We start from the raw sequence: 26160 nt of genomic DNA on the forward strand, positions 1-26160 counted from the left end.
TGTCTGGTTCCAGTTGTGAGAGGGTAACTTCTCAGATTAATACACACACATATGCTCCAGAAACCCTAATATTACTCCTCCCTAAGATCCAGTTGTGAGAGTGTAACGTCTCACCTGTTCTCTATCGTCTTCTCCGTTTTAGAGTTACAGTCCATATTAGGGTTACTATGTTTTGTTCTGTAAAATCTTGTTCATATGTAACACCCGGATCAGGTGCACATTATCTTCTATATTCTGAAGTTAAAAGTCTCAATGTTTTCCCTTCTCACGACGTGAGCAATGCCTTTCTGACGTCGTTAGGAGCGATTCAGACCCGCGTACCATTTTAAGGCTCATGATGTGAGAAGTCTACTGCTCACGGCGTGAGGGCGGATAATGACCAAAAACACTAAGTTTACGGTATTTAAGGGAATGAGAGGGATAGGATTTCTCACCCTTGGCCTCTCTCACTCTAGATACCACTAGAAACCCTAATATTACTCCTCCCTAAGATCCTTTGTCATTTGGGTGCATTTCTAGCTTGAAGAAGAAAAAAAAGAAGAAGGAAGTGCTCTAGTGGTAGTAATGGCAAAGAATCATCATCGTCACCATCTGTTCCTGCTTTTGGATCCTTGTAAGTATCAAAGGCTCCAACTTTATTCCTTAGCATGGATAGATCTTGAGTTTTGTCGATCTTATTGATGTTATTGCATGCATGAGTGGAGTAAACCCATAAAGTTGGCAACTTTATGGATTCTAAGAGTCCCTAGAGCATTATATTGTTCAGATCTAAAAGATGGTACGGATTTGAGGCATGCATGAAAGATTGAAGCGCATTCTTCCCTTTTGACCTAGAAAATGGATGATCATGTTTGGTGCATGCATGGCCATAAAGGAAACATTTTTATGGATCTTAGGGGTCCCCTTTAGCATATGGATAAAGTAGACTCGAAGACTTATTGGAATAAGGACTTAAAATGGTGACCCTTAGACTCAGGCAATGCTCACGACGTGAGATTCGAAGCGTCCCATCTTTTGTTAGAACCCTTGGAGCTCACCACGTGGAAATGGGTGCTCACGTCGTGATGCCTGTTCATGAGGTTTCTTTGACTGAGTTGACTAGTTGGGTTGAGTCAAATGGGAACCAAACCGGGTTCACTGTCACGACGTGACCAATGTCTGGCCACGATGTGAGGTGAGTTGACTTGATCAAGTTTCATCAAGTTTGAATTAAGGATATTTTGGGTATTTTGGATTATGTTTGAGATTTGGGTCATTCTGATGATTAGGTGTCGGTTTAAGCTGAGATTCGGAGTCAAGACCTCATCAGCTAGTGTTTAGTTTCTGAGGTGAGTTTTCCTCACTGTACCATGGGTCAAAAACACCAATGTCGGCCTTGTGTATCCTGGTTATAGAATAGTGATATACTGATATTTGACAAAGTATTTGATCTGCATGGTTATCCTTAATTTTTGGTTCTGTGTTAAATTATTTGTTCACACGTTGACATATTGTGTTGGATTGAGGTTGTACTGATTTATGCTGTAACCAACAAACCCGGGAGCATTCCAAATACGAGTTGAGGTCCTGTAGGTATACCAGTCTTGTACTGATGGCTCATGAGCAAGCCAGACATGAGTTGTGGGCCCGAGGGCGATCCAGACTTATGTTGTGGGCTTAGGAGCAAGCCAGATATGAGTTGTGGGCCTGATGGCAATCCATACTTATACTGTGGGCTCAGGGGTAATCCAGGTTGTTAGCTGTGGATCCAGTACATGTTATTATTTTTCATATGTTATGTGGTGGTGCTTTGGGAGAACTCACTAAGCTTTGGCTTACAGCTTTAGTTTATTGTTTAAGGTACCTCGGACGATCGTGGAAAGGAGAAGGCGTGACTATGCACATCCTCTTGTTTATGGGCTTTTGTGAGTTTGGGATACTCTTATATTGTATAAACATTTTGAAAACAATGTGTTTGTAAGCAATTTTATAATTGTGGGATGGTTTTGAAAAGTTTAAAATTGTTGTGATTTTCGGTAGTATGCGCTTGTACTACTGGAAGCACAGGACCCGTATGAGTAGAAAAGAAGTCACAACCCCTAGGGCTTTCTTGGGAGTTGGTTCCCTGGTATGATATATGTTCAATCTGATGGCTTCCTGGTTTATTTTTCAATATGGTGATGACGAGACGATTTGAGGCTGGATCTGGGTCAGGATCGGGAGAGGGTGGCCACGATAGGACACCAGTGACTGAGGACCGGATCAGGGAGATTATCCATGAGGAGGTTGTTACCATTGTCCGAGGGCAGATACCGGAGTCGTTTGGGTCTATCAATACCGCGATGATGGAGTTATTTGATGATAGATATGTTGTCCTTGTTGAGACTGTTGCTGTTGCAGCTACCGCAGTCGTCGCCGCTGCTGGAGTTAGTGTTGGGATGGCTTTTCAAATACGAACCCCCAGAGTTCGATGGAGTTCAGGATCCGATGATAGCCATGAGGTGGCTATCTGACATTGAGGGATGCTTTTTCACTTTCTCTTGCCTAGTTGACCATAAGGTCAAGTGCGCTATGAACCTACTGCGGTTTGGAGCAAAGGATTGGTGGAGACTTGTTACTAGTTTAGATTCTGCTGAGCAGAGGGTTGTTGTGACTTGAAAGCAGTTCTATGAGATGTTCTATTCCAGATTTGTTCCATTGGTGGAGCAGAACAGGTTGGACCAGGAGTACATAAATTTGAGACAGGGGATAGATTCGGTGACGTAGATCACCAAGATGTTTACGGAGAGAGCTATGTTTTGCCCTGAGTTTGCTGCTTTTGAGCAAGCTTAGATGACCCAGTACTTGAGCATGCTCAAGACATATATCCGGTAGTTTGTGTCCACCCAACTTTATAGTTCATTACTGGAGTTGCAGGAGGCCGCCAGGCGGCGTGAAATTGAGATGGAGTTCCATATGATGTAGCAGAGACAGGCACCGGTGCAGTCACAGCCTGCAGCAAAGCAGTTTAAGGTCGCTGATTCGAGAACAGGGAGGGAGAGGGGCCACACTTGTGGGAAGTGCGGCAAGGTTCATGATGGTGCGTGCCGATCTTCTTCTGGATGCCACAATTATGGTAGGCAAGGCCACATTGTGAGAGATTGTAAACAGCAGGCTCCAGTTTCCAGCACCAGGATTCGTTATCATTGTGACCAGGTTGGCCATATGAAGGCCAAATGTCCCTTGCTTACTGCCAGGCTGGAGCAGGCTCCCACGCCGGCTACTTTGAGGATAACGGATGGGCGTCAGGGCAGGGCGAAGCCTCCGAAGGCTCGCGGTCGTGCTTTTCAGCTTACGACAGAGGAGGCCAGGGCGGCGCCAGAAGCCCTTACTGGTATGTTTCTATTTATCATTTCTGTCAGTTATTTTATGGCATGCTCATGTTTATGTTTCTATTAGGTACCTTCTTAGTGAACTCTCTGTCTGATCTTGTACTTTTTGACTCGGGTGCGAGTAGGTCGTTCGTGTCGCCGTCTTTTAGTAGGATTTCAGTATGACTCTTAGCAAGTTGGAGTGTCCGTTGTGGGTTTTATCGCTAACGAACATGGGATTTTTGCATGCAGTGTGTATCAGGATTGTGTTTTGGAGATCTTCGAGGTTTCCTATCCGATTGATTTGATCCATATTCCCATGACGAATGTGTGCGTGGTAGTAGGGATGGATTGGATGAGTAGGTTTGGGGCCATGATTGATTGTGAGGGCCAGCGAGTGGTAGTTCGAACCCCAAGTGGGGGGAGAACTGGTTATATATGGAGAGGGTACCCGGGTTGGTTCAGGGTTTTGTTTGGCTTCCAGGGCTCGGTAGTATATTCAACATCGGTGTGCGGGTTATTTGGCTTATGTGGTTGATACACGGGTTGGGGTGCAGACTTCAGTTTCTGATGTGCCGGTTGTCATGGAGTTTGCCAATGTATTTCTGGAGGAGTTACCTAGAGTGCCTCCCAAGAGGAAGGTTAAGTTGAGGATTGATCTAGTGCCATGTGTGGCCCCAATTGCCAAGGCATCTTGGCACCGTCAGAGATGTAGGAGTTTTCCTCTCAACTCCAGGAGTTTTTAGGCAAGCAGTTCATTAGACCTAGTAGTTCGCCGTGGGGAGCACCGATTTTGTTCGTCAAGAAGAAAGATGGTTCGCACCGGATGTACATTGATTATTGGGAGTTAAACAAGTTAACGGTAAAGAACCATTACCCACTTCCACGGATTAACAATCTCTTCAATCAGCTACGGGGCACATCTAGGTTTTCCAAGATAGATTTGCGGTCAGGGTGTCATCAGATGAGGGTCAGGGAAGAGGATGTAGAGAAGACTACGTTCCGAACTCGATATGGTCATTATGAGTTCGTGGTGATGCCATTTGAGCTCACCAACGCGCCTGCGACATTTATGGATATGATGAATCAGGTATGCAGACCGATGCTTGATCGATCAGTTATTGTGTTCCTTGACGACATCCTGGTGTATTCCAATACCAGGAAGCAGCACGAGGAGCACCTCCGAGAAATTTTGGGAGTGTTGAGGCGAGAACGGTTGTATGCCAAGTCTCAAAGTGTGAGTTCTGGTTACGAGAGGTCTAGTTCCTGGGGCATCTCGTTAACCAGAACGGGATATTGGTCGACCCGGCGAAGATTGAGGCCGTGATGCAATGGGAGGCACCAAAAAATCCCTTAGATCTCCGGAGTTTCTTGGGTTGGGTGGGTTACTATCTGAGATTTATTCAGGATTTCTCCAAGATTGTGGTACCCCTCACTCGTCTGACGAGGAAGGGCATGGATTTCTGTTGGGCCCGGAGCAGCACACGATATTCGAGACCTTGAGACGGAAACTATGAGAGGCCCCCGTATTGACACTTCCTGAGGGTATTGAGGATTTCGTGGTCTAGTGTGACGTATCCATCACTGGATTGGGGGTAGTGCTCATGCAGCATGGGAGAGTTATTGCTTATGCTTCACGACAGCTGAGGTCGCATGAGGCCTGATACCCTACTCATGATTTGGGGTTGGGGTTGGGGGTGGTGGTATTTGCACTCAAGATCTGGAGGCATTATCTATATAGGGTTTGGTGTACCATCTACACGGACCATAAGAGTTTGAGGTATCTCATGGATCATCCGAATCTGAACATGAGGTAGAGTAGATGGCTTGACGTATTCAAGGATTATGACTGCCAGATTTTGTATCACCCCGGGAAGGCGAATGTGGTCGCCGATTCCCTGAGCCACAAGTTGGCTGGTTATTCGGCTGGGAGTATATGTATGAGGATTTCGATCTATTATTCTCTCCTTGAGTTGATTTGGGAGGCTCAAGCGGAGGGGTTGAAGGAGGAGAATTAGAAATAGGAGAGACTTCGGGGTGAGATTACCATATTTTTTACAGACAGTCGGGGATTATTGACCTGGTGCGGTCAGGTTTGGATACCAGTGTCTGGTGCGATTAGGCAGACAGTTATGGAGGAGGCACACAAGTCTAGATTTTTGATACACCCTGGAGCCACAAAGATGTATCGGGATCTGAGGCTCATATATTGGTGGTCATGCATGAAGATGGAGATAGCATGGTATATTGAGAGGTGCTTGACCTGTCGTATGGTCAAGGCCGAGTACCAGAGGCCGCATGGCAAGTTCCAACCATTGGAGGTTCCCATGTGGAAATGGGAACACATTACTATGGATTTCATCACCAAATTTTCTCGGACGGCTAAGGGTTTCGACGCGATTTGGGTGATTGTGGACAACCTGAACAAAAGTGCTCACTTCTTGGATATTCGTGAGAGCTCTTCGGCTAAAAAATTGTCAACTTATATGTATGTGAGACTGTCGCTCGGTATGGTATTCCTGTCTCCATTGTATCTGATCGGGCTGTTCGGTTCACATCTCGTTTTTGGCAAAAGTTCCATGAGGAACTGAGTACGAGACTGCATCTTAGCACTGCTTATCATCCGCAAGCCGATGGCCAGAGTGAGCGGACCATTTCGAACTTGGAGGACATGGTGAGGGCCTGTGTTATATATTTCGGTGGGAGTTGGGACTCCTACCTTCCCTTAGCTAAGTTTTCGTATAACAACAACTACCATTCTAGTATCGGTGCACCGCCATTCGAGCTCCTCTACGGGAGAAAATGTCGCACCCCAGATTGTTGGGGAGAGATAGGTCATAGAGTATTGGGAAGGACTAAATTAGTCCTTCAGATAAAAGAGCTTATCCAGCAGATTAGACAGAGATTGCAGACCGCTCAGAGTCGATAGAAGAGTTACGCTGACAAGCATCGATATGACTTGGAATTCCAGGTTGGCGACATGGTACTCCTAAAGGTCTTCCCCTGGAAGGGTGTGATACGCTTCAGGAAAAGGGGGAAATTGGGTCCTCGTTATATTGGACCTTTTCGGGTGGTTGCCAAGGTAGCTTACAGGTTGGATCTACCTGAGGATCTCAGTCAGATTCACAGCACTTTCCATGTTTCACAACTGCAAAAGTGTGTATTAATTGAGAGGCCAGTAGCAGTTCTAGAGAGAAAGATGAAGGTACTACGTAAAAACAAGATACATTTGGTAAAGGTTCAATAGCGGTATAGGTGAGGCTTCGAGTGGACCTATGAGCCGGAGGCGGAGATGCAGGAGCATTACCCGGAGTAGTTCGCAACAATTTACGTGGAGGACGAAGCCTGATTCAAGTGGGGGAGAATTGTAACACCCGGATCAGGTGCACATTATCTTTTATATTGTGAAGTTAAAAGTCTCAATGTTTGCCCTTCTCACGATGTGAGGAATGCCTTCTCACGTCGTGAGCAGTGATTCGGACCCGCGTATCATTTTAAGGCTAACGACGTGAGCAGTCTAGTGCTCACGACATGAGGGCGGATGATGACCAAAAACCCTAAGTTTTGGTATTTAAGGGAATGAGAGGGCTAGGGTTTCTCACCCTCAGCCTCTCTCACTCTCTATACCTCCAGAAACCCAAATCTTACTCCTCCCTAAGATCCTTTGTCATTTGGGTGCATTTATAGCTTGAAGAAGAAGAAGTGCTCTAGTGGTAGTGTGGGAAAAGAATCATCATCACCATCACCATATTTTCCTACTTTTGTACCCTTGTAAGTATCAAAGGCTCCAACTTTATTGCTTAGCACGGATAGATCTTGAGTTTTGTCCATATTATTGATGTTATTGCATGTGTGAATGGAGTAAACCCATAAATTTGGCAACTTTATGGATTCTAAGAGTCCCTAGAGCATTATATTGTTCAGATCTGAAAGATGGTATGGATTTGAGGCATGCATGAAAGATTGAAGCTCATTTCTTCCTTTTTGACCTAGAAAGTGGATGATCATGTTTGGTGCATGCATGGCCATAAAGGAAACATTTTTATGGACCTTAGGGGTCCCCTTTAGCTTCTGGATGAATTAGACTCGAAGACTTAATGGAATAAGGACTTAAAAGGGCGACCCTTAGCCTCAGACAACACTCGTGGCGTGGGATGTAAGATCTCACGACATGAGATTCAGAGCGTCCCATCTTCTGTTAGAAACCTTGGAGCTCATGACATGGAAATGGTTGCTCACGTCGTGATGCCTGTTCAGGAGGTTTCTTTGACTGAGTTGACTAGTTGGGTCGAGTCGAATGGGAACCAGACCGGGTTCACTGTCACGACGTGACCAATTCCTGGCCACGACATGAGGTGAGTGGACTTGACCAAGTTTGACTTAAGGATATTTTGGGTATTTCGGATTATGTTTGAGATTTGGGTCATTTTGATGATTAGGTGCCGGTTTGAGCTGAGATTCGCAGTCAAGACCTCATCAGCTAGTGGTTCAGTTTCTGAGGTGAGTTTTCCTCACTGTAATGTGGGTCGAAGGCACGAATATCGACCCATTAGTTTGTGTATCCTGGTTATAGAATAGTGATATACTTATATTTGACTAATTAGTTGATCTGCACGGTTATCCTTAATTGTTGGTTCTATGTTAAATTATATGTTCACACGTCAACATATTGTGTTAGGTTAAGGTTGTACTGCTTTGTGTTGTAACCAACAAACCCGGGAGCATTCCAGATACGAGATGAGGGCTGGTAGCTGTGTCAGACTCGTACTGAGGGCTCAGGAGCAAGCCATGCAAGAGTTGTGGGCCCGAAGGCAATCCAGACTAGTGATGTGGACTCAGGAGCAAGCCAGATACGAGTTGTGGGACCGAGGGTAATCCAGACTTATACTGTGGGTCAGGGGTAATCCAGACTGTTAGTTGTGGACCTAGTACATGTTGTTATTTGTCATATGTTATGTGGTGGTGCTTTGGGGGAACTCACTAAGCTTTGGCTAACAGTTTTAGTTTATTGTTTCAGGTACCTCGGATGATCTTGGAAAGGCGAAGGTGTGACCGTGCGCATCCTCTTGTTTATGGGCTTTTATGATTTTGTGATAATCTAATATTATATAAACATTTTGAAAACAATGGTTTGTAAACAATTTTATAATTGTTTTGATTTTCGGTAGTGTTACATCATAGTTATGTACTTATTTTGTTTTAATTTTTCATTTGAGTGAGAGTGATTTCTTGTAGGTGAGGTTTTAGTTGTAAGTTCCTAAAAACCAGCTGGATTTTGGCGTTCCTAATAAAAGATCTGTTGATGTTGTCATTTGATATGTTCTTTACGTTTTTTATCATGGTATTGGAGCATGTTTATTCCTGCTTCGTCTTCGTTTGATCTTTTGTTTCTCGAGTTAAGGTTTTTTTATCGCTTTCTATTTTTTTTGTTCTTAACAGAGTGTGTTTTGTGTTTGATCGTTTTTTGTTCCAATCATATGTCGATCTGTTTGATCATTGTTTTATGTTCTGATCGTCGTTCGATCTGTTTGTTCCTCGTGGATAAACTATCTTAGACATTGTCGATACCGAGAGTAAACGATTTGCTTGACAGTAAACGTTAGATGTAACATCTTGTTACTTCTAACAACCAACATTAAGCGACGGTCAACATCAAGGTTGTAAATGGTGCAATCTGAGTGTTTTAGTGGTTGTTTGGCATTTGAGTGCTCGTATGCTTCAGTGTTAGAGTCTGTTTCATACATATCTAACGGTAATCTACTTTGCTACTTGCTGAGCATTATTGTGGTGGATCACCGTAAGGTTTTCGCACGCCATTGTTTTGTTTGTCATTTTTTTTGTCTTGGGTGCTTCTGTGTCGCTTGTGCTTATATTTGTTTTTTTTATTGTTTTTGGTTGCATTTTTTTCTTTTTGTGACTGTTACAATTTGTTGATAACAGAGAATTGTGGTTTTGTGGTTGTACTAACTTGTCTTCCCCAATAATGGTGGTTAGAATCTGGTTTAGTACAATCATTGGGTTTACCAAAAGAACTCGGTTTGGTTATTGTATAAGTTGTATCAGTCATGGTTGGAGAAACTATTGATTCTATTGTCTTATCTGATGTTCTTGGTGTTCCTGGTTTTAATGTTAATCTGCTTTTTATTCATAAACTTTGTAAGGATAATAAATGTCAAGTTGTGTTTGATGAATTTAAGTGTGCTATTCAGGATTCACAGTACAAGGTGATTGTGGGGATTGGTAGTGAATCTGGAGGACTGTATTATCTTGAAGACTCCCACTCTTCAGGTAATATATCCTCTTTAAGTAAGGTTAATTGTTATGTGTCTAAAATCACTTGGCATAATAGACTGGGACATCCTACTGTCTAGTCATTGAATGGTCTTAAGAATGTTCTTTCTTTTGGTTCCGAGTCTCTTCATCCTTGTGATGTTTGCCACAAGGCTAAGCAGTCTAGAAATTATTTTCAGTTGAGTGAACATAAGAGTGTTTCTCTAGGTGATTTAGTGCATTTAGATGTTTGGGGTCCTTATAGGGTTGCTACTACTGATGGTTACAAATATTTTTTGACTATTGTGGATGAATTCACTAGAGGTGTATGGGTTTATTTGTTGAAGTCCAAAACTGAAGTGTTTTATTTTTTTCTGTGTTTTATAATTTCTTGAAAAAAAACATTTTAAATCAAGTGTAAAGATTGTTAGGACATATAATGGTATTGAATTAGTTAATTTTCAGTTTAAAGATTTTTTTGATAAAAATGGTATTTCTCATCATACTACTTGTGTATATACTCTACAACAGAATTGTGTTGTGGAGAGAAACATAGACATCTATTAAATGTTGTTAGGTCTCTCTTGTTTCAGTCTAGTTTTCCTCTTAAGTTCTGGGGTGAATCTATTTTAACTGTTGTGTTTTTAATAAACAACCTTCCTCCTTTTGTTTTAAAGGGGAAATCTCCTTTTGAAATGGTTTATAATTGTTTGCCTAAGTTTGAAAATTTGAGAATTTTTGGGTGCTTGTGTTTTTCTGTTAAACAAAATATATCATATAAATTTGTTGAAAGGTCTGAAAATGTGTTCTTATTAATGAAAAGAAAGGATATAAGTTGTATAGTCTTGATAATTCTTCTTTTTTCTTTTACAGGGATGTAATGTTCTATGCGTATGTTTTTCCTTTCAAAATGAAAAAGAATTTGGTTGACGAAAATTTATTTTCATTTTTCAATGATTCTATTTCTACTGACCCTATACACCCAAGTCCCTATGATGAAATACTTCAGTCATCCTACATGGATAAAATACCTTAAACTAGTACACCTGTAATGAGCCACCAGACTGATAACACTAGTACAACTACTCCTTTTGAGACAACTAGTGTTAGCAGCATGGATGGCTTGGTACAAGTGTCTCCTTCTCAAGAGGAGGTTGGTCCAAGTGTATCTAGTTCTTCTGAGGGAAATAATTTTAAAAATGTTGAACCGTCTGGTAGTAATTCTATTAGAAGGTCTAGTAGGGAGTCTAGGATGCCTCTATGGTTTGATGACTATGTTGATGAGGGAAAATACAAGTATGGTATAGAAAAAACTTTAAACTATGCAAATTTGAATTCTAAGAATTTTTGTTTTGTTTCAAATCTTAATAAATCTGTAGAGCCTAGGAATTTCTTTGAAGCTTCTTCTGACTCTAATTGGATAAGTGCCATGAATGAGGAAATGGAGGCCTTGTATAACTAGACCTGATCTTTCTTTTACTGTTCAAACACTTAGTCTACTTAGTCAGTTTAAGCATTCTCATAGAAAATCTCATTTGGACATTGCTATGCATGTTTTTAGGTATTTAAAGCAAAGTCCTACTAGAGGTATTAGTATTTCTAAAAGTCAAAAACCTCTGTTATGTGCTTATGTGGATGTTGATTGGGCGAAATGTATTTCTTCTAGGAGAGCTGTTACATGCTATTGTGTTTATTTTGGTAATTAATTAATCTCTTGGAAAAGTAAGAAACAAGGCATTTTATCTAGATCATCTAGTGAGTTTGAACACAGGGCATTGGCTACTGTTACATGTGAGATCATGTGGATTCTTAAACTTTACTATGATTTGGGTGTTAAAGATCTATTTCCCGCTAATGTCTATTATGATAATGATTCTACGATAAAACTTGCATTTAATCCTGTTTTCCCAAGAAAACTAAACACTTTGAAGTGGATGTTCATTTTGTGAGAGATAGAGTTTCAAAAGGAATTTTGAAGATTATTCAAATTGCATCAGAAAAGAAAATCAAAGAACATATATTTTTACAAAATCTGTATCGACAAAGCTACATGATTTCTTATGTTCTGAATTGGTTTTATATGATCCGTTTAAGGTTGAATAAGTTTGTTTCCTCTCTCAATGTTCATCTTGAGAGGGGGTGTTAAAAATATATAAAATATTTATTGCAAGATTAACATTGAGAGTCATTCTAAGTTTGGGGTATAATCTGTAAATATGGAAAAGTATTGTTGAGAGTATGGTGTGAGATTTTTGTTGTGTTGGATTTGTTCTGTATTATTGCTATTTTGAAGGGACTGAGGCTCGCTTTCGTTAAACTAATAAAACACGCGGAACTTTCTGACAGGTTTGAGTCGGGTAAAGCCCGACTTTGATCCATGGTTCTTAACCCGGAGTATATATTGTCTGGTTTAGCTGTGAGAGGGTGACTTCTCAGATCAACACACACACACATACGCTCTCTCGTCTCATATGTTCTCTTTTGTCTTCTCTGTTTTAGAGTTACAATCCAGATTAGGGTTTCTTTGTTTTGTTCTGTAAATCTTATTCATCGTTATGTACTTATTTTGTTTTAATTTTTCATTTGAGTGAGAGTGATTTCTTGTAGGCAAGGTTTCACTTGTAAGTTCCTGAAAACCAGCTAGATCTTGTTGTTCCTAATAAAAGATTTGTTGATGTTGTCATTTGATATGTTCTTTACGTTTTTTATCAATTTCATTTTTCGTTTGTGTTAATGATAGTGATTAATGTGTGGAGGTTATTGTTCTTATACACCAAATTACCAGAATCAATCGTTGTCAAACATAACACATCTTCAAGTAGAGTACGTATTATTAGTATATTTGTTTGATTTTTGTAAATGGTTAGGTACCTCAAAATAAAATTTTAACTTGTATACGGATTTAATTCTTTAATCAAAGGTGATGGGAGTAGAAAGTTATTTTTATTTTTTTTAAATCTAAAATTGCTTCGATTTTATTATTATTGCATAGGGAAATTTTCGGTTGTCCTACATATCTCAAAATTATTGACAAATACATCTTATAGCAAATTCCATCACTAATTGATATTTTTGTCCCTGATTTTTTTCTCTCTTGTTTATCCATTGAAAATCAAATATGTTTCTACTTTTGTTCCTATCCATCTTCCTACTCGTTAGATTAAAACAAGTGTCAAAATTAAAAAAGAAGATCCATAGAGAGAATTAATGGATTCCACATGTCATTGTTTTATATGAATAGGAGGATAAGTATGATGATATCCCCGTAATTTCTAAAACGAATATTTCTTCACTTTACGTTCTCCCTCAACAATCTCTTATGTTTCCTCCCAACTTAAAAAAGAACCACCGAAGAAATAGAGGACAAAGAAGAAAACGAAGATCAAGGAGAATGTGTAGTTCTTTGTACAAAAAAAAAATTGTAGTTGTTCTACTTCAAACAAACAAGATGCAAATATAATTCAAATACTTGGATACTTGAAAACATGAGAGAGATGTCCAATGGATGGTTCGACAATGTGACAATTCATAGGTTTGAATACTTGGAAAATAAAGTAGAGGAAGCAAAGGGAAACATAATGAAGCGCGCAAAACAGTTGTGTAATGAAAATGGTTGAAGTTAAATTGATTTTCATCGTATAAAGATAATGAATTTCATTGTAAAATGAATCAGTAGTATAATATGAATCCATTCATTTTAGTTGAAGAACTTTTTGCATTACTTTTCAGGACCATTACAATTAACATGGCCAACCATGCATAGAATCAAGTCACAGTAAAAAGAGAAGAAGCAAGGGGAAGAAGGAAAATGAACCATAAAAACTGTTGCATGTGGGAGATGAAAGGATAGATGTAAATCATTTCACATATAAATGAATAATTAGTTTACCAATTAGCTATTTTGATGCTAAATTTTTCTTGAAATACAATGGGATGAAAAAAGGTTGCTAAAATAGTGACTAAAATTACATCGCTAAATCTGTTGCAACTTTGTCAAAGATTACTCGCTTTGAAATGAAATAATGACGGAAAATATTGATGCATTGTGTTTTTAACTTTTTTATGGATAAAAACATAAAGTGCATTGTATATATTGGGTTAAGAAATACGACAATATGATGCTATTATAGATGAAATAAGTATGCTACAATTATGGATATAACACTAAAGTATGTTTCTTTATTGATAACAAATTAAAATACATTACCTATATTGGTAAAAAAAAAAAAAGCAAAATTTGTTGCTCTTATGTTTAGTGTTCTCTTTTTTTTTTTCTCAAGATTGTTGCATTCATTGTCGGCTTAATTTTGTTGTTTTCTTTTTATGTTTGTTTCTCTAGAATTGATTTGTTAAGGTGTTGGTCTTTTTGGTGTTTCTTAGTTTTCTAGGTTCTCCCTAGTTTGTGGAATTTTAACATTCTTCTATTTGTTTAAAAGAAAAAAAAATACTCTTATTAATTTGTTTTTCGAAAAATAGTTATTTTCCCCCTAATAAATAGAATTAGATTTATTAAAATTGTAATCTGCAACACATCTAACCACCCGTATAAAACAAAAGGATGTTATGTGAGTTGATGTAATAATTGAATACTGATTATGTAATTAAAATAAACATGAAAGTATAAAGAATGGCATGAATTGATGGTAAAAAACTTGCAAGTAACTGTTACCGTGCATATACATTAGTGATCAGTGATTCATCCGTTGACTTAGAAACAGAGTTGCTATTTGAAGAAAATGAGCCATGTCTTTTAGGAAGATACTGTGGAGTTCTTGTGGGAATTGGAAGAGAGATGGAGTAATTGTTAAGAATGTTTAAAACATAAGCCATTGAAGGCCTTGCATCCACATCTTCTTGTACACATAGCAACGCAATGTTGATGCATCTCATAACTTCATCTTCAGAGCAAGTTTCGACTATTGTTGGATCCATAAGCTCCATTGCTCTTCCATCAATCCAGCTTTTCCAAGCCTGAATTTTTTGTTTTTATATAAGAAAGGTACTATGTAACGTTGTGTTTTCGATTTTAAAGATAATCGGATGGAAAAAAAAAAAGGAAAGGAAAGTTATGACTTTAATCATGTTCTAGATGAAAGATATATCCAGAAGAAATTAAAAACAAGGTTTCATGATTTCATCTATTCCTTTTCCTTCCTATATACAAAGCATGAGAATATGACTTTTTAGTTTCATGGAGTGATTAATGCAAGGAGAATTAAGGCATGGAAGAATGGTAAAACTTACAAAATGTGAAAGATCTTGGTGATCATCTTCATTATAAAAGCGTGAACTTCTCTTCCCAGTGATGATTTCAAGAACCACAACGCCAAAAGCAAATACATCCGACTTCACAGAAAAATGTCCGTGCATTGCATACTCGGGGGACATGTAACCACTACAAAAACATTTGTCATTACAAAAGAATCTAATATTTTTTTGGATAGAAGAATCCCTTACTAAGGGTGTGTTTGGTTGTGAAAAATTGTTTTTATTTTTCTAGAAAACGTCTTCGGAAAATAGAATTGAGTTTTCATTTTCAGTTTTCAATGAAAATTGTTAAAAAACATGTTTGATTGAAACCGGTGGAGTTTTCATTTTTCATTCTAGAAATTTAGAAAACTTTGGAAAACTATAAAAAGTCACTTTTCTAATTTAAATACAATTTGGAAAACAAAAAAAATTTATTTTCGTGGAAAATTTTTGAAAACTGAATCAACCAAACGCGTTTTTAAAATTTTCTTTTTTTATTTGAAATTTTTCATTGAAAGCTGAAAAAAATAAATCCACAACCAAACGCACCCTAAATAGCGAGACCCGTATCTAAAGTTTTTGACACCTCAAAATATTAACCATGTAGCTAGAGCTACCATAAGCCGACCTAACTCGAACTCAACCCAAAACTTGCAAGTTTGGTTGAGATTTTTTAACCCATTTAATTAAATAGTTTGGGTTAGGGTTGTTTATTTATTTATTATTTATTTATTTATTTACTTTTTTTTTTTGCTAGGAATCAACTTTGTAACCTCTTTAATTTTTGATAACACTAAAATTACCAACAAAAGCAAGAGAGTTGAAAACTTACTATGTTCCGACAATTCGATTGGTGTTTACTTCAGTTTGACCCACTCCAACTATCCTTGCTAGACCAAAATCAGAAATCTTAGGGTTCATATCAAAATCTAGCAAAATATTGCTAACCTTAAGATCACGATGAATGATTCTTAAACGAGAATCTTCATGTAAATAAAGCATTCCTCTAGTGATCCCTCCTATGATTTTATATCGTTTCGGCCAATCTAACTGCCCATGTCTGTTTGGATCTATATTATAAAAAAAAAACATTGGAGATTGTAACAAATTCATACAAAAAATTTACAAATAAGTTGGATTTGGTGTTTTGGCTTACTGAATAGAAAGTAGTCGAGGCTTTTGTTGGATACGTATTCATAGATGAGTAATTTTTCATCCACATCAAGGCAAAACCCTAAAAGCCTCACGAGATTTCAATGTTGAAGCTTTGCCATCAAAATGACTTCGTTTATGAATTCTTGTGAACCTTGTCCAGATGATTTTGATAGTCTCTTTACTGCCACCTCCATCCCATTCTCTAGAACACCCTACAATTATAATGTGATATTGTTAACTTTTTTTTGGAAAACAGAAATAACCAAGCTAGATGAAAACTACGTACAAGGGAGTTAGAGCACTACAGAGACGAGCTTATTAACCAAGCATTCCACTCAATTTTATATTTACTACACCTGCTACTAAATGACTTAAAAGCTACCACATCCGTAAGTGATCAAATACAACATCACAAATTCCATTTTTGCCCTTAAAGAGAGCCTTGTGTCTCATGTTCCAAATATCCCATATGGTTGCCCCAACCACCCAATCAAACGCCATTCTAACCTCGTTCTTTTCCTTCATCTCCTTGATTACGTCAAGCACATCACCATGCTTTCAACATCTAGATAAGCTCATCTCCCACCATGTTTCAATTTTGTTCCAAACGGTTATGGAAATTGCACAGCTCAAAAACACATGATTTGTACATTCCCGAACATCCGCACAAAATGAGCAAAGAGAATCATCAAAGTCTAGACCTCTTTGAACTAGGTTACTGTTATAAAAAAGATCAATGTGGAACAACCAAACAAACACCATGATTTAAAGTGGAAACCCACTATGAAATGTTACTCTTATTGAAAGGTTACATGGCTAATAAATCTCCAACAAGAGAGGAGAGAAAGAAGATGTAATGGAATAAATGGTAATAAACAATCTAAAGGGCTTTATATAATAGTCTCACAAGAATCCTAATCATATTCCAAAACTCCTACAGAAAAGAAACATTCCTTATAAATTGAGAGTACTAATAGCCACATAACTAATGGTATTTTCGAATTCCACATAAACTAATAATTATGCAGCAGCAATGGGAAAAAGGTTGCATAAAAGAAAAGTAATACCCTAATGCAACACACTCAAACGCAACACTTCTAGAAAATGTTGCACTAACAGCACATTGCTTGTGCAAGAAAAGGGTTTCAAAGCATTTTCCACAAACTCTACCTTGGGACGAAGCCAAAAAAAAAACTTCAGCAAAAATAAACCTTCAAATCTTTAACTAAAATCGAATAATAAGTAGCGCCAAAAAGTCTCTAAGGACTAAACTAGGGGTAGAGTGGTATAAAGATTTATGCATGACTGCATCTAATAACGAGTTTTAAATAAGTAAGAAGTAATATGGTGTTTGAGATTGCATATTTAAAATGTTGATTGACATATTGCGGTTTGGCACCGATAGTAAACTATTTTAAGTGTTTGAATAGGAGAATATTAGCGGCATTAATGAACTTATATAAGATGTTTATGATAAGTTACTTCCTTTTTACTTATTAACTTAAATAAGTAGTTTTTGATAAATTACTTCCTCATCAGACGTATAAGCAGAATTCGTCAAATACTGAAAATAATTGATCAATTTATTAAGTTCTGGTTAAATTAATTCAAACAATTTTTAAATTTTGTTTTGACACCCGATAACCTAATACATACTCATAGTACGATGTACTACTACTACAAAAAAAAAATAATAAAATAAAATAAAAAGATTTTTAACTTTTCCCAATCCAAACCCTTAAAAATGTTTATTAACGGTAACAAACCGCAATAAGCTAATAAACACTTTAAATAAGCAATCTCAGACACCCCCTATGTATATTTGTCACTAAGCAAGAGATAATATTTGTATAACGCTTACATAAAATCTGGGATCGATCTAGGTATGTTGTACATAGTTGTCAATAAGCAAGAGATAAACATTATGATGGTACGTCAAAGGTATACTCGACCACAAACTCCAAATTACCCCTTTGACATCTCTTGCAACTCAATTTTGCAAGAATTACAAAGATTGGAGTAAGGTACCTTATGACATTGAATGAAATAACGAGACCTAAGATGCGATAAAATAAAAACTCTAGACTATGATGACCAAGAGTGATATGTAATGCCCATATCCATGGAGGCATGTAACCATTGGTGGTTCGTCTGTGGACGAGGGATATAAATGAAATTCTATCCGATTTTCGTAACATGGGATACATATACATGCTAATTAAATTATATGAATAACATACAGAATATATCGACTACTACAAAATACGAAAGAATGATCAACTGTGTACCTTATAAACTGGACCAAAGCCGCCTTGACCAATTTTGTTTCCATCAAAGAAACTATTGGTGGCTGCTTCAATGGTGACCAAATCGAATTGTAAAGATCCTACTACACCCATTTCCATTTCAGCTACATATATAACATGCAATTATTGGGCAACAACTTTATAATATTGATCATAAATGTAAATCTTTACCCCCTTAGCTTCCAGTAAAATTATAATCACTTAATTTTATTACCTGACCCAGCTTGTGCTAAATTAGCGCTGTTGTTTTGGTTTTCGCTCATAACTAGAGACGAAAACGCAGTCCCACTTTCTTTTTTGGTAGCAGAAGCATCTTTAATATTATTCTTTCGCCTTCTTTTTATAAATAAACATAACCCGATTATGAGTATCCCACCCAAAACACATGCAACAGGAACGATGACGTAAATATTCTTTGATGACTTTCGTGTTCCTCCTGCATGCATAAATATTAACTAGTTTATAACCCGTGGAAACCACGATTACAAAATTAATTAATTTTTCATAGTAACTCAAAATTATTAATAAATTATTTTAAATAAATTTCTAATTAAGAGACTTTTTTAGTTATATAAAATTTTAATCGTTGATTTCAATAAATACGTAATCTTATAATATGTATTAAATTTATTTTAATTTTGATTCTAATATTATTAATTTAATGTAATTAAAATGAGAAATTTAAAATTGAAACTTGAAATGGAGAATCAATAGGTTGACAAATGACATGACATTAATTAGGAGACCGGGTAACACATGGTAAAAGAAGAATAAACTTATTCTTTTATTAGAATAGGAAAAAGAGATTATCAAGAAATAATGTTTCATACTATTATTAATACTTATTGTGGTTTTGGTTTTCACTCGTCAATTATATAGTTTGCTTGATATCAACAAATTTTGTATAAAAATTCTTATTTACAAATATGTAAATTTTTTTAAAATACCATTATTTTTTTATATTTGGGTAATTATTTGTTATCTTTTTAACACTTGAAATGATCTTATAGTTAGTACATTGCTTGAGTTGTTTATTTATAGTCGGTAGGTGTAAAACTCGTGTAATACACGGGTTGATTAAAAAAAAGATTAAATATCAAAGTATAAACAATAAGTATTTTTTAAAATAAAATTTTGAAATAACGAATGAAGAAATGTATTAATTTCAATTACTATCATATTTATTACATTTAATAGTTTACATATATAAGGATATAAATATTATGTGGCTTTTTAATTTTAAAAATCAAAAAAAACTCAGAAATTAACATGTGGATATTATTTATTTAAAAAATACCACAAAATGACAAATATGAAAACTTATGAGATATTGACATGTAGCAAAATGGATCTGCATTTATTAGAGTAGATTATAGAATATTAGTAAAGATTATTATGAATTTGTTTTTCTTATCACATATATTGAATGAATATTATTAGTGTTATATCATCTACATAATAAAACTCCATTAATTATTTAAAAGCTATCAACTCCACCTAATAAGACAACTTAAGTACTTGACAGAATACATTATTATTGTTATATCCTCTTTATAATAAAAATCAATTAATTATTTAAAAGCTATTATAACTCCACTAAGGCAAGTTGATAGAATTCTCATTATCCTAATAATAGTAATTATTGCATTCTGGGTCAAATACAAATACAAATAGGGATTTTCTTTATTTAAAATTGTTTGGTTTGGTTTACCCTATCGACATGATTTTTCGTATTTTAGTTGTTTTTTGTTTTCTTTTATTTTTTCGTTTTCTGTTTTTTTTTAATAATTTTAATAAGTACATATTATTATTATTAACATTATAAATGTTTCGGACTATTTTGTGTTAATTTTTTCATTCAGCTATCATTGTATTATATTTTCACTCAAACTATCCATGTATTATTTTTTCGTTCAGATTATCTCCATGTTATTTTTTAATTCCGACTATCACTATGTTATTTTTTATTCTGACTATCTTTGTATTTTTTTTTACTATCTTTGTGTTATTTTTTCACTCGGACTATTTTTATGTTTTTTTTTTTCATTCAGACTATCCATGTGTTATTTTTTTCGTCCGGACTATGATTATTTTATTTTTTTAATTCGGACTATCTAGTGTTATTATTTTGTTGCGATTTTCAAAGTCGTTAAATAAAACTCACATACCAACATACATATAATTGTTTGTAAAAAAAATTTAACAAAAACAAAAAAATAATACATTGTTAGTCTGAACAAAAAAAATAACACAAAGATAGTCGATAGGAAAAAAAATAACACATGGATACTCGGAATGAAAATAATAACATAAGGATATTCCAAATGAAAAAATAACGCATGGATACTCCGATTAAAAAAAATAACATATGGATAATCCAACAGAAGAAAAAAAACACAATTATAGTAGTCCGAACGAAAAAAAAATCAAATAATAGTATGAACGAAAAAATAACATCTGGAAGTCTGAACGAAAAAAATAATAAATAGACAATCCAAACGAAAAACATAATACATGGATAGTCATAATATTTTTTATAGAACAATATGTAGGATATCATAGTTTGTAAAAATAAAGATACAGCCATATAAAAATATTTTCTAAAACACAAATAATTAAAAACAAAATGACATAATAATAATAATAATAAACAAAAGACAAAAAAAAATTGACAAAAAATAATCATTCAAAATGGTTATTTAAATGAAATCGTGAGGGTTTAAGAATAGGTTTGATTTATGTCAAATTAAAGGGTATGCAAAGCAACACCTTATAAATAACACTAGGAATATTATGGTTCGGATTTAACGTCTTAATTTTTTTTTATAGAAAACTACTAATCTAGCCATTTTCTTTAATTATCTTTCAAAAAATAGCCAAAAACTAGCAATTGTCCAAAAATAATCCACGAAACCGTAGGTAATTAGAGTGGGCTACTGTTTCGTCAAATGATCTACTGTTTCGGGTTAACTATATATATATATATATATATATATATATATATATATATATATATATATATATATATATTCATTTCGAAAATCTAAAACCCTAGGTTATTTTATAACCTACGGTTTTCTCTCCACGATCTACGGTTTCCCAAACCGTAGTCTATGGTTTCGGTAATTTTTTTTTTTTGTTTTTCGAAAAAAAAAATCAAGGAATCATTATATATATATATATATATATATATATATATATATATATATATATATATATATATATACACACACATTTTTATATAGGTTACAACCATTTTTTTAAAAAAACAAAAAAATAAAAGATAAAAATCGTAGACTTTATACGAAACCTACGGTGTACAAGTCAACAATGCACAAACTGTGCATTGTGGACTTGTACACCGTAGGTTTCTTATGAAGCCTATGGTTTTACTACTTTTCGGTTTTTTTTTTTTAAAGTTATCCCTATGTACAAAACTACTCCTAATCAAGAATACGGTAAAATTTCGATAAAAAAAAATAGACGTATATCGTTGTTCTTCGGGTGCTCTATTAAGAGAAAACACTAAAAAACCAAGAAAAAAGTAGTAAAAATGACCTAATATGAAAATCAATACATTATATACTATGGGCCAATGAGCCCCGAAAGAGTAGACGGGCAGAGAAACAGTAGCCCATTGCCCTAAAACCATAGACTTCACCCCGTTGACCGTAGTCAACACATGTTGACCGTCGTCAACGCTAGTCATCTATTCTTTCGGGGGCTATTTTTGGCTAAACTCTATTTTTTGGCTATTTTTTGATAGATAATTAGGGAAAATGACTAGATTAGTAATTCTCTCTTCATTTATTTGAAAAACTTATTATCAAAATCCAATTTTATTATACTATGTTAAAAGCTTTAAGACAAAATTACAAAAATGGTCCCTGTGGTTTACCAAAAGTCACAAAGTCAGTCCCTATTAATTTTTTTTGATGCAAATGGTCCTCGTGGTTTGCGAAACTTGCAAAGTTTGCCCTTTTTACTAACACCGTTAGTAAAACGCCGTTAGGGACTAAATCTGTAAGGGCATTTTCGTCTTTTCAAGTATAGAAGGACTGAATTCGTGACATTTGAGAAACCACAGGGACCATTTTTGAAATTTGTTTGAAAAAATAAATTAATTTGCTGAAGGAAGGGGGGAAGGCTCGAACTCACAACCTCCACCACCTTTATTAGACCAAAACCTTAACCAATTGAGCTGATTGTTCACTTGGTTATAACACCCTAAAACTAATTTATATAATAACAAAAACGTTAATATTTAAATAATAAATAAATTACAAAAAACATTTTTTTTACATAACTTTTTTTTTGAATAAAACAAAAAGTATTTTAGTTGTATTACAAAAAAAATTGTTTTTTACAAATAATTTGTATGTATTTTTATGTATTTATTTTACGTAAAATATATTTTTTTTATTTCTTTAAAAAATAAGTTTTCGTATAAAAAATATGTTTTTGTATATTATATATTTTTTTATTTCTTTGACATAATAATAATTAACACTACTCATGACATAAAAAAAATATTAATTCTTTTGGGTCGCTAGTTCTAAAATACGTATTTCATCTTTTTTTAAATACATATAACCGAAAAACGGTTTTCAGAAAACCGATTGGACCAATCAGTTTTCTGAAAACCGTTTTTCGGTTATATGTATTTAAAAAAACATAAAAAGCCTATTCGGTTATATATCTTATTTAAAATACGTATTTCATCTTAATTGCAAGTTCTAAATCGTATAATTGAAATGAAGATGAAAAGAAATAGTGATACATCTTTTTAAAATAACGATAATTAATAGTACTCTTGAAATAAAAAACAAATCGTATAAATTGTTTAGATACATAACATAATCGTTGTTAAGTTGTTTTTAATACATATAACCGAAAAAACGGTTTTAGAAGTAGCGGCTCAACAGAATTTATACATTTTTTTATGTCATGAGTAGTGTTAATTATTATTATTTCAAAGACATCAAAAATATAATATACGAAAACATATTTTTTATATGAAAACTTATTTTTTAAAGAAATAAAAAAATATATTTTACATAAAATAAATACATTAAAATACATACAAATTGTTTGTAAAAAACAATTTTTTTTGTAATACGACTAAAATACTTTTTCTTTTATTTAAAAAAAAGTTATGTAAAACAAAATGTTTTTTGTAATTTATTTATTATTTAAATATTAACGTTTTTGTTATTATATAAATTAGTTTTAGGGTGTTATAACCAAGTAAGCAATCAGCTCAATTTGTTAAGGTTTTTGTCAAATAAAGTGGGTAGAGGTTGTGAGTTCAAGCCTTCCCCCTTCCTTCATCAAATTAACTTATTTTTTCAAACAAATTTTAAAAATGGTCCCTGTGGTTTCTCAAATGTCACGAATTCAGTCCTTCTATACTTGAAAAGACGAAAATGCTCTTACAGATTTAGTCCCTAACGGCGTTTTACTAACGGTGTTAGTAAAAAGGGCCAACTTTGCAAGTTTCGCAAACTACAAGGACCATTTGCATCAAAAAAAATTAATAGACTGACCTTGTGACTTTTGGTAAACCACAGGGATCATTTTTGTAATTTTGTCAAGCTTTAAAATTTTAATTTGCATATAAACAAGTAATCAAATATTTTATTTAATTAAAAATTTATAACATAAATATTGTTCTATTGAGTGTAATTTGCCAGGATGAAAAATGCAATGCGTACCTGTAATTGTCGGCGATTCTGATGAAGATGGAGGCGGAGACGGCAGCTTGATTGCCGGAGGATCATTAAAAAACGATACATTTGAATACCTAACGCAACAACTCGGATAAAATACACCGACATCAATTTCGCCATCGCAGCAGCCTTGAGATTCCCTATACACAACCGACAAGCACGAATTGCAGTCAAAAGAAGATAAATCCGGCGAACATTGCATCAGAGCGTAAATCTTCGACGAATCTGGCCCGAAACCAACATCTCCGGTTGCAAACTTCCGAAGGGAATTTCCTCCTGCAGCTTCCACCCGTAATCTTCCTTCTAAATTTCTCAACGCCTTATCGAAAACGTCAATGTCCGATGCATTAATGGAGCTCGACACTCTGGCGTTAGGTCGAACATCGACAACTGAAGTATAAGTACGATTTGAATAGCGTACTGAACAACTCGAGCTCCAAATTAAGGCTTCTAACTGGTTAGCACAGTTCTGTCTTAGCAGGACGATTGAGTTTCTGATACAATCCCTACAGGTTTCCGATCCAACGTCGCCGCGGCAGAGAGCGATGGCGGTGACGGCGTTTGGACTTACGCCGGCGGAGGTATTGTAGAAACCGTAGCCTGTTGCTGCGGTGGCGGAGAGGGAAGCGAAGGCGGTTTTGAGGTTTGCTTCGTATGTGGAGTTTCTCGTGAAATTACCGTCGTCTCTGCATCGGAAAATGGGGAAATAATTTAGTTGGCCGGCGGCGAGACAAAGAAACTGCAAGAGAAGTAGAAGAAGACATGGAATTATGAAACTTGATTCCATTGTCGAATGGAATTCTGTGGAAACGGAAGGGTTGAAGCTGTCGCTTAGTTATTTATGGAGGGGATATTAACGAATTTGTTGGTTTTTTTTTTTTTTTGCAAATTAAAATATGAGATATGATTAGATATTTAATTTCATTAATATTGCTAACATATTATAATCTGGTATAAGAGGATAAACCCAACTTAAAACACAAATAGTTAGTTGTTTTTTAAAAGACAAACAGATAATATAATGAAATTTAAACAATAAAGTAAAAATTCATTACACATGGAATTCTTTGTTATTGATCGAAGATATTGGTGAACATATCACATGAACATCATCATCATTTTCGAGACTTATAAAATGAAATGAAATGCTGAATTCAAGAAGGCTCCGTTTTTATACCATTTACAATGTCTTAACTAAATAAAAATAAAGTTCAAAAAAGATGTTTTTTTTATTTTTTGTTAAAATAATAACATATATAATTTACTAATTCTTTTTCTTAATCCCCTTTTGATTTTGACACTTACATTGATATAATGATATAACCATGATATAACCATGAGTAAGAAGTAAGAACAAAAAGATAGGAGGATATTTGATTTATCAAAGAGAAAATTTATTAAAAAAATATTGTAATATTTTTAGAAGTATAGATTACTTTATCCTTTTATTTACATAAGCATTAGTTCTTTTCATCATTTCGATTAATAACTCTTTGTTTTTTTTTTGGTGATAGGTAATGTTTTGTTCGAAAATTTGGCAAATTATCGGAAGAATTTTGGACAGTTCAAAATCGCCACTTGTTGTCTACTTCAAGTAGCCATTATCTAACTCAAAATACACCACTTTAAGTAGCGATTCTAGACTAAATAGCCACTTTTCCCTCTTCACCAGCTTCTTAAAGACCCGAAATTTAGCCCAGTTATCGGCCAAAAGTTAGCCCAAATCTTCATTTTTTAAGCATCTAACTCTCCCGGCCACCCCAAATTAAGGTGTAAGTCTTCAACTTCTCGAGCCCATAAATGGTCCGCGAAACTCCGGACCAACCCTGAACAAATCTGTATTGCATCGAGTCTTTTAAAAATCTGAAATAAGCACAAAACTCGAATCGTATTTGATATAGATATAGAATAAATAAAATGAAAATACACATGATTATTAATTAAAAAGATATAAACTAAACTATAAAAATAAGTAAATAAAATGCAACTTAATGTTTTATCACTTATGTGTGTAATGTTTTTTTTTTTTTTGAAACATCAAATCTAACCTACTCCTAAACTACACCTTAAATCCATATATGTCCACGGCGGACTTGAACCCTCAACCTCAAAGAAGGAGGG

General features: G+C 35.1%; 1 pseudogene across 1 annotated transcript; it reads right to left on the reverse strand.

The window, feature by feature from the left end:
- Positions 1-14169: 14169 nt before the first annotated feature.
- Positions 14170-25366, reverse strand: LOC145126533 (cysteine-rich receptor-like protein kinase 25; annotated as a pseudogene). The gene is made up of 9 exons (XR_013716416.1): positions 25305-25366; positions 25095-25187; positions 24025-24725; positions 18525-18746; positions 18293-18414; positions 16006-16216; positions 15682-15919; positions 14844-14994; positions 14170-14570 (listed from the first exon to the last, which is right to left on the reverse strand). The product of XR_013716416.1 is annotated as a cysteine-rich receptor-like protein kinase 25 (transcript).
- Positions 25367-26160: the final 794 nt, after the last annotated feature.

This window comes from Lactuca virosa, chromosome 7 (genome assembly GCF_052849685.1).
Source record: "Lactuca virosa cultivar CGN04683 chromosome 7, Lactuca_virosa_CGN04683_v6, whole genome shotgun sequence".
Lineage (NCBI taxonomy): Eukaryota > Viridiplantae > Streptophyta > Magnoliopsida > Asterales > Asteraceae > Lactuca > Lactuca virosa.